This window comes from Papio anubis, chromosome 12 (genome assembly GCF_008728515.1).
Source record: "Papio anubis isolate 15944 chromosome 12, Panubis1.0, whole genome shotgun sequence".
Taxonomy (NCBI): Eukaryota; Metazoa; Chordata; class Mammalia; order Primates; family Cercopithecidae; genus Papio; species Papio anubis.
Window position 1 is genome coordinate 23,035,973 of NC_044987.1, and position 10,106 is coordinate 23,046,078.

Below are 10,106 nucleotides of genomic sequence, written 5' to 3' on the forward strand. Positions count from 1 at the left end.
TTAGTTTATATTTTATCCTGTCAGCCACTCAGCATAATGCTTGGCACAAATTAGGCGCTCAATAAAAATGTGTTGAATGAATGAATGAATGAATGGGGTCACCAGGTTGCCACTGCAATCCCTCTGGCCTTCTACTAGACAAACTCCTGTCTCAAATTGTTGAATGTTGTTTCTTCTTCTTACCCATTACAGGGAAGAACCACAGGTGGGCAAAGTAGCTCTACCTACAGCTCCTGTGACTTTTGAGGCTTAACTCGTGTGAGATGATCATGGTCTCATCTCCCCCTGTTTTATCTCCCCCAGAGTCTCTGCTAAGGCAGAGTCCACACCCTACCATGCCCACTGCCTTCTTCCTCCTGATCCTTAGTCTTTGGTCTTTGTGTGAAAAATGTGGCTTTCTCCAGGCAAAGCCCAGAATGCCACCTGGTCCAAGGAGGATTGTTGGCTGTGACCTCCTCAGTTCCACTTCCAGAACTGGCTTCTCAGGGTGGTCTACACTGCTTTGGATGCAATTTCAGGATGAGATTGGGGAGCAGGTCATCTGGACTGCTGAGATGATTTTAAAGGAAACTTTAATATCTCCTGGACAAGCCAGCAGGTTTCTGCAAGTCCTCCAGGACTTTGCACCATGAGACTTGGGTTCAGGGGGGAGCTGAGAAGATAGACTGTGAACTTTCCTTTGCCTAGAGAACTGGACTACAGCTTAGTGGCTGGACCCTAAGCATCTCTAGGACATTACAATTGTCCATTGTAGATTCCTTTACCCCAAGCCACTTCTGGACCTGCCTGTCCTCGGGTGCCTGGTGCTGAGTCAGCAACACCTCCCTGCTCTCTTGGCATTGTGTGGCCAAACTAAATCAAATCTGATTATAATGTCGGTTCATCTAGAAGCTCACATCCCATACTCTTTTTCCAGTACGACACTTAGCCAATTGGCACCCAACAGTGAAGAGTGACTCTGGGAATGGAGGCTGCTGAGGACTCATGACCCTGCAGAAGCCAACAGCAAAGTGTGGAGGGGGAACCCATCCCACTGCCGGGCCTCTCTCTCTGCTCCATGTCAGTTCCTGTCTGGCAGCACCATGGCCCTGGCTGGCAGTCAGAGACCCACTGCTGGTGCTTGCTGGTGGTTTGGCTCTCTTCCATCTAGTCAGGGCATTTGGACCTTTTTTCTATGTTCTGCTTACGAGCTTGGGAAGCGAGCCAGTAGTTCTCCTTGGAAATTGCCTCCATCCGTGTCATTTCCCGTCCTAGTCCCAAGGGAGACATGTTTCTTTCTCTCTTCCACATTGATACCTTCTCTTGCCTTTGGCTCAAACATAGATACCTCAGGTAGTACCAGTGCTGTGGGGAGGCCAAGGGGCGAGGGCCATATACAGGAAGTGGTGGTGGCAAAATAGAGTTAAGTTCGGTTACCAGTGCTGGATGAAGCTTTGTATCTCTGGGGTTATCAGTCAGTCAAGAAGGAAGGCAGTTACAGGCCTAATTCTTGGTTCCTGAACTGATTGGCTGTGGCTTTTATCAAGGACTCATTGGCACGTCTCTGAGCATCAGTGTTAACTTCTGTTGTGGGCTGAATTGTGCACCCTCCTCCTCCTCCTCCTCCAACTTTATAGGTTGACTTCCTAATCCCCAGTACCTCAGGATGTGACTCTATTTGGAGATGGAGCCTTTAAGGAGGTTATTTAGGTAAAATGAGGTCATATGAGTGGGCCCTAATCCAATATGACTCGTGTCCTTATGAGAAGAGATTAGGACACAGATAGGTATAGAGGGAAGACCATGTGAAGACAAAGAGAGAAGGTGGCCATCTGGAAGCTAAGGAGAGGGGCTCTCAGAAGAAACAACTGCGCCGACACCTTGATCTTGGACTTCCAGTCTCCACAATGGTGAGGAAGTAAATTTCTGTTGTTTAAGCCACTCAGTCAGTACTTTGTTTTGGCAGCCCCGGTGAACTAAAACAAACTCCTGCAGACGTGGCAGAAAGGGTTTGCAGAAGGGCCAAGAGAACGGTGGCTTAGATGCTTCCAGTTTTCCCAGCTTCTTCATGGACTCTCAAGGTTTGTGGTATCCCTTTGGCTTCTCTAGTTCTTTCTGCTTCAGGTAGCTACCTCCTCTGGTTTTGCTGGTTAGCCTAAGTAGCTAGTAAATAGAGTGTTTCTACTCTTAATCTTATTTCCCCTTCATGAAAACCTTCATGGAGCTGCAGAATCTCAATGTCACCCAGCATGGTTGGTCTTGCCCTCCAGAAGCTCACATTCTATGCGGAAGACAGACACGAGGATCACTTCACTGCAGCATGGGAGGTGCTGTGATAGTGCTTAGCAGGTGGCAGGAACCAAAGAGGACACCCTGAGCCCCCCTGAAGAAGAAGGTCACAGAAGGCTTTGTGGCGATAATGGCCAAGCCTAAAGTCTGTCAGTTATTTGAGGACAGAGGCTGGGTCTTGCTCACCCTCCTTCACCTATGGAATCTAGCACAGCACTTTGTACATAATAAGTGCCCATCTAATGTGTTGGGTGAATGGCTCTCTTAAAGTCCCTTCCAGCTTTATGATGCCATAATTCTGTGGCCTCAGAGGTCCTACAGCAGTCAGATGGCTGAAGGTGCTGCTGGCAGATGGCGTGAATGTGTACAGACATGGGGCTTTATGATATGCAAAATCACTTACGAATGACTAAACTGGAAACCAGGGAGGAGAGCATAATGAGCTTCCCTTCTTAGCTCAGATTTCTAGGAGAATCCTCAGGCATAACAACAGGAACACAGCCAGTGCAGCTGCCCCACGTGGATGATCAGAGGCGACGTCTTACTCTCCACAAAGCCAAGGTTGGTCAAGTTCCTCACAGCTGTTTCCCACAGAGAGGAAATCCCCTAAGTTCCCAGGCAGTGTAAACTGACCGTGTGTTTATAAAATACACGCCATGGCCCAAGAACATGAAAACAGTCCAGATGCATGAACCTGCAATGCAGCAGTGATTCAAGACACTTGGGAGTAGGGAGGAGAGCGCGAGTGAGAGAATGCTTCAATGCCAAAGCAGAGTGGCTCTTCTCTGGAGAACACCCAAACTGATCTAAAGCCAAAGTTCAAAAAATAACAAACACGCAAGCCTTTTGAAAACAAATTGTGCCTAGATATCTTTGCAAGCTGAGTGGTCAACCCTCAGACAGTGCTATGAGGGAGTGCTTGCAGACCACCCAGCACCCAAGGAATTAGGAGTAGCTCATGTTCCACCCATGTCCATGGGCTCCGAGAGCTCAGATTAAAATTCCTTCTGCCCAGCTTTAGCAAGATGGAACCAAAAGAACCCACTTGTGAGAAGGCAGGGGATTGAGGTGGGTCCCCTCCTCCCAGTACAGACTGTGTGGTGCCTTCAGATGAGCTGTTTTGTTTCACGCTGAGCTGAGCTCACCTAGGCGATGACTTTGTGACAAGAATACCAGGCTGAGTCCAGATCAGCAAAGAGGGGACAGGAAGAGGAAGAGGAAGAGAGAAGCAAGTGCAGCCATGCGGAGCTGTGACTGACAGAAGCCGAGTCAGAACTGCTGGTTAACATCATTTTTAATCCTTCATCAGGGCTGGTAAAATGTTGACAAAGGAGAGTCCTTGTAGTGAATCTCTCAGTCTATTACAAAAGCTGTTTCAGACCTGGGGACATAAGGCAGGTGTATTGGCATCATCAGACTCTATACAAAATATTAGTCATCAGACTCTGCAAAAACCCGTAGGCTGCACTGGGGCATGAGTCCCTCAAGGTTGAACTAAACACGGCAAACTGGGTGTACACAGACATCCTTAATAGTTTCTGGGGATTCTGGAAAGAGCTGGGGACCGGCTCCCTCAAAAATCTACTCTAAGAAAATTCACTGCAGGCCCAGCGTGGCTCCTGACCTGGAGGATAACAATGATAATGGCAGTGCTGATAAAAATAAGAATGACTATGACTTATTGAGCTTTTGATCTGCTCAGGCACTGTGCCGGGTCTACACAGTATCTCATTCAGTCCTACTAAGGGCCATTATTGTCCCTTTCCTACCTAGGGGAAAAGGAGATTTAGAGAAGTCAAACCGCTTTCTCATGGTGACAGGGTAGGCGGTGGAGCCAGAATACAAATGCAGGGGCTCCAGCCTCAAAACCCGTGCTCTCTGCTCTCACTGGCCCACCCAGGGCAGACGCTGTCGGGACGTCCTGGGGGTTCCAGGCTGTTAAGAAATGATACCGAATGAGAGCCAAGGCATGCTCCGGGTCTACCTGAAGCACCCAACTCACTCCATTCCGTGGTGTGACTAACGGCATTTCAGACCTGTTTGTCTTCCGACCTGACCTCAGGAAGCCAAAGGCCCCTGAGGTCAAGGGTGTGTATGCTTGGGGATCCGAAATTAGAGGCACACCTACCTAGGATTGAATGCAACGATCTAACCAAGAAAAGGTGTGTTGCGTATGAGCGAGAGTGAGAAAACAAGAGAGGGGGAGAGAGAGGAAGAGAGGGAGAGGGAGGAAGAGAGGTCCAGATTGTTATCCAGGGGCCAGGAAAGGAACTTTTGAAGGTCCTGAAGATTCAGTCCAGGCAACTCCATCCCCTTACCAGGCTCAACCCTCAGTAGTACGCCAGCTTTCCCTTCCCCACATCCTCCAAGCTCTTTCCCCTAAACAGCTAAAGACACTCTAGGCTGCCCAGAATGAAAAATATCCTAGAACTTAACAACAAAGGAGCTGCCACATTCCACTGTATTTCTTTTCTTTTTTCAGACAAGGTCTCACTCTGTTACCCAGGCTGGAGTGCAGTGGTGTGATCTTGGCTCCCTAGGCTCAAGTCATCCTCCTGCCTCAGCCTCCCAAGTGCCTGGGACTATAGGTGTGCGCCACTGCACCCAGCTATTTTTTTTCTTGATTTTTAGTAGAGACAGATTCTTGCTATATTGTCCAGTCTGATGTCAGACTCCTGAGTTCAAAGGATCCTCCTGTCTCAGCCTTGCAAAGTGTTGAGATTATAGGCATGAGCCAGTGCACCTGGCCTCCACTGTATTTCTAAACTGTGGGTCTCTGGCTCCTCTGATTTTCCCCCACCCTGTAGGCCCAGCCGCCAGGGTTGCCATGTCTTCCCCTCCCAGCTCTGCTCTGGATGCCTGATTCTTTGGGAGGCTGTTGGGCTCATCATAGGGAAAGACCATGCTTAGGTCATGTGGGGCCACAAGCAATACCAGCCTCCTCCTCCTGCCATTTTGCACATCAGGAGATATACCAGGAACCTCAGCGTCGCTCTTTCTCTCTCTAGCCTGGTCTCTGGGACCTAGGTCAGAAGGGCATGATGCCTTTAAATAGAAGAAGAAATCTCCAATTCTTTTGCCCTCTATCTTTGCAAGCCCTATCTTTTATATTCACATCCTCTGACTTCTCAGTAAACATCGGTTTGAAAGTGAATGGTATTATCAGCGGCTAGTTTACAATATAAGGGGGTTTGAAGAGGAAAGAAGGAGAAGCAGCTTTGGAGGAAGAAAGAGTGATCAAAATTAGGTTTCCGTCCTTTTGGGTTTCAGGGGAGGGGGGGTCACTGGTAACGGTAAGGCAGTCACAGGGCTTTGCAGAGCAGGACTAATTCTGTGTTCTGTGCTGGGTGAGGCAGGTGCAGTTGCCACCTGGGCTTCAATCTGGGTCCCAGAGGAGTTAGTTCATATCTTGGGGCCATCTTGCAACTGCAATCCCATTTTGAAGCCAGGTAGCTGAGTTTGTGCTCATAACCATTTATTCTTTTTAGCTGTTTTCTACCTTTTATTCTCCTTATGTGTTTTCCAGAGCAGTCTTCTCGCCTCTCCCCAGGCTCCCCAAAGACCTGCAAATTTTGTTTTCTGTTAAGTGCCCATCTCCCCCAACCCCCTTACAGCTGGGGAAGGTGTTGGTATCTCCAAAAACCTCAGGCTTCAAGTACCAGTTGGCTGCCCATGCAAATCAGTTTTGCCTGGAGATCTTGAGAGAAGAAAGGGAAGCTCAGAGGAGGCACTGATCTTGCCCTGTGTTTTAGGGAAGCTGCTTTCGCTGCTGCTTTCAAGCGACCGGATCTCATTAAACATACTGATGTGGGGTGTGCTTCTGAGAAGGTGCCTGAGAAATGAACTTGGCTTGCTCGTTGCCTTTGAGGGTCTGTGGGAGAGAATCACAAGCCTGTCCAGATCTTATCTTCTCAGGAAGGGGCAGGAAAACAACATAGCAAAACAGCTGCCCGTACGAGAACACCATCTAGTGTCTTCACACTACACACCCACATTTGGTGGTTTCTGTTTCCCATGAAGATGAAAGAGGAGGGGAGAGGCGTGTCAGGGATTCCCTGAGCCCTGATAGGAGAGTTCAACTGGGCGAGGAAGGGACCCTCAGGCCAACCCACGTAGATGGACCCACTCAGCTCCTAGGACTCATCTCCTCCACCTGGACCGCTCTCCCTGGTGGGGCATTGAGGGACTGAGGGGCTCTGGTTTTGTTCTCTAGAAGAGGCGATCCATCAATAAACATCTATTAAACATGCACTGTGTGTCCACCTTGTGCTCTGAGGAAACCAATTAGATACAAGGCCATCCTGGCCCATGTGCAACTTCATTAAACTAATCACCAATAAAGGAAATATTAAGTAACATGTAACACACGTGCTCAAATCACACACATGAGCGGTTAAGTGGTACATGACTAATTGGCAAATGAAAGACACATTCACTCTCAGTTTGCTCCTACACTGACATTTCGCTGAACAAACGGTCAGAGGGGTAACATACCACTGCAGCTAGCTGAGGTGGGGGCGGGAAGGGGAGGGTCTTAGATAGGGCAGCATGGCATGGCTGGAGCTACCTCTACATGTCCCCAGTTGTAACATGAAGGACTTGTTTTCTGGATGGATTCAGGGCCAACTTTGCCATGCTCCCGGAAGGCTCTGGTTGTACCTTCTTGGAAGACAATCCTACCTGCTCTCATCTGTCCCCTTCTCTTCGATCAGAACCTACTACTGAGCCTTCCTCCATTGTTCACTGTAACACACTCTGATTAGGCCCCCTGCTTCTACCCTTAGAAAGATGCCAGCAGCAGCTTCTCCACTATTGCCTTGCTTGGCCCGGATAAATTCTCATTGAAATGCTAGTAGAAACGAGTTGAATGGAATGGAAGTTAATTGGTTTGGGCAAGTCCCAGCTCTGTTTGTCACTAGGTATGTGACTGTGAGCTTCAATTTCCTCATCTGTAAAATGAGTACAAAAAGGATATCTTTACTGCGTGATTGTTATGAGGATCCTGGGAGATAATGAATGTGAGGGCACCTATGGCAGCACTCAGTGTGTGTTCAGAGGCTGCTGCTGTGTGGGCATTCACCAAAGCCCATGCCGAAGCGGTGCTTCTCAAACCGGCGTGTACATTCCTGTCACCCGAGGAGCTTGTGAAACATGTGGATTCTGATTCAGTAGAACTGGATGGGGCCTGAAATTCTATATTTCTAGTAAGTTCCTGAGCTGGTAGCAAGGTCTAAAAAGACTTTGTGATCAGAATCCTGCATTTCCATGACTCACTCAGGTGCTGACCCTCCCCTGCATTGATGGTTTACACTGACTCTTGCCTTGTCTGTGTTTGGAACTTTTTCTGCCTCCTTCTAGTTATTTCCCTCCACCTCTGTTGCTGGCCTTTTTGGTACCTCAGTCTACTTACCCCAGTGGCCTCTGACTCTGCACTTCTCTCCGACTCTGCCTGCTAGAGTGGCATTGCTCACACCCACTACCTATCTTTAATGCTTCTGGTCTAGTGTCACAAGACTCTCTTAAAATTTGCCTGAGGTAGCCTTTGGATAAAGCCCAACCCATTTTCCTTCTCCCTTGGGTTGCCAGGAAGCTTACAGTGAAGTTTTGTGTTGAGTTATAACATTCTCTCCCCCAGTTTTATGATAAAATTAGTTTCTTCCCGCTTGCCATTCTTCTTTTATGACTTGGTTCTTACAGATTTTATTTTTTATTTTATTGTAGGTTTTGCTATTTGCTAGCTGAGTGATCTTGGGCAAGTCACTTAACCTCTTTGGGATTCTCTTTTCTTTCTTATAAAGTGGGGATAATGAAGGTACCAACCTCGTAAGATTGTTGGAAAGATTAAATGAGTGAATATCTATAAAGTCCTTAGAACAGTTTTTGTCACATGGTAAGCACCACATGAGTGTTATTCATTGTTGTTGTTATTATTCTATAAACTGCCTCAAACCCTTTTGAAAGTGAAAATGTCATCATCATCATCATCATCATCATCAGAAAAACCATGTCAGCATCAAAGTGGTATGCCATATACCATGAAATTATTGTATTACCCTGAAATACGTAAGTTATGGGACATCTTTTAAGCTAGAAAGAAAGACATTTAGGACAAATTAAATCAAATACAGTAGCTAGTAAACTTTAAGAAACTCGTTTCTTGTATCCTAAAATCAAGTAGTTCCAAGATGGATTGAAATGAAATAGAATTTGTCCTACCAGCCTACTGATAGGCCATATCATCTCCATATCACAAAGTGGGCTTTGAGCATTGTAGTCTTGACTGAAACAATTCTTTTGAACCTGCTCACTTATTTTCTGCCCTGTTCTAGCTTTCTGGTCTATTCTAGCCCCTGACTCTTGGGGCTTGTCTCTCATTTCTGGTCCAACTAATTTCTTAAACCTAATCACTGGATTCAGCTGACCTGTTTTGACACTGTTGCCTTCTCTGACTTATCACATTTCTGTCTGCTTTAGGACACCATTGCACTGGATTTTGCTTTAGCTCCTAGGACTTTACTGGATGACATTCTGGGGTTCTCACTTATCTGCCTCATACCTTCATGATTCCCTCAATGAATTTATTTTATGTCTATTCTGTGCCAAACACTGATATAAAGTCTAAGGAATATAGAATTAAAAAAAAAAAAACCAACAAAAGTCAGACAAAGTTTTGACTACCATGGAGCTTATTTGTTTGTTGGAGGAGACAGACATAAACAAATCAATAAATGCTATATACTCTATATTCTTAAAGTGTGGTCCATGGGCCAACAGCAATGGTATCATCTGAAAGCTTGTTACAAGTGCAGAACCTAACCCTATAGAGTCAGAATCTGCAGTTAACAAGATCCCTGGTTGATTTGCGTGCGCATTACAATTTGAGACATGCTGCCTGTACACGATAGTCTGTCTATGATATGAAGGAAAAGAAAGCAGGTTAAGGAATTAGAAAGTGGAGGTGGGGTGGAATGTGCATGAGTGCTATTTCCTATAAGATGGCCAGGGAAGGCTGCCTTGGTAAGACAGCATCTGCTCTGTGACCTGAAGAAGGGAGGAGCATGCCAGGTAAATCCTTTCCCAGCAGAGGAGACAGTGAGTGCAAAGTCCTCTAGCAGGACCATGGTTGGCCTGTTCAAGGAGCAGCAAGGGGGTCAGTGTGCCTGGAACAGAGTGAACAGGAGGAGAGTAGAAGGAGACAGGAGCAGAATGAACAGGAGGAGAGTAGAAGGAGAAAGGAGCAGGAGGATGCCAGATCATTAGGGTGTGGGTCAGAATGAGAACCTGAGAATCTGCCCAAGTGGGATGGGAAGCCATTGGAGGGTTTTAAACAAAGCAGGGGCATAGTTATGCCTTAAAAGGATCACTCTGGCTGCTGTTACTGTGTAAGGACAAAATTAGAGGCAATAAGACCAGGTAGAGAAGGGGCATATTAATCTAGGGGAGAAATGATGATAGCTTAGGCTGGAGTGGTAATGTTGGTGGAGGTGCTGAGAGGTAGTTGTACATTAGACATATTTTGAAGGTAAAATTAATAGGATTTTCTGATGGGCTGAGTGCAGAGGATGAAAAAAGGCAGGAACCCAAGGATGACCCCAAGTTTTTTGTCTGAGAAACTTAGATATGATTGCCATTTGCAAGAGGAGCTGATTTGATGGGGAAAATTGTGGATTTTGTTTTAGACATGTTATGTTAGAATGGCTTACTGGAAAATCAAGTAGACAGGTTGAGGATGCACTTGCTTATATGGCTTAAGGTTTGTGGGAGACATTTAAAGTAGGATGAACTTTAAGGATCTTCTACTTAATTTCACAGCTGAATAAACTGAGTCTGAGTGAGGT

At 46.6% G+C, this 10,106-nt stretch overlaps 1 long non-coding RNA gene across 1 annotated transcript; it reads left to right on the top strand.

Annotated features, from left to right (window-relative positions):
• The first annotated feature begins 1,728 nt into the window (after positions 1-1,728).
• LOC103877892 lies at positions 1,729-6,519 on the top strand. The gene is made up of 2 exons (XR_637807.4): positions 1,729-4,430; positions 5,795-6,519. It is a non-coding gene; the product is annotated as an uncharacterized LOC103877892 (long non-coding RNA).
• Positions 6,520-10,106: the final 3,587 nt, after the last annotated feature.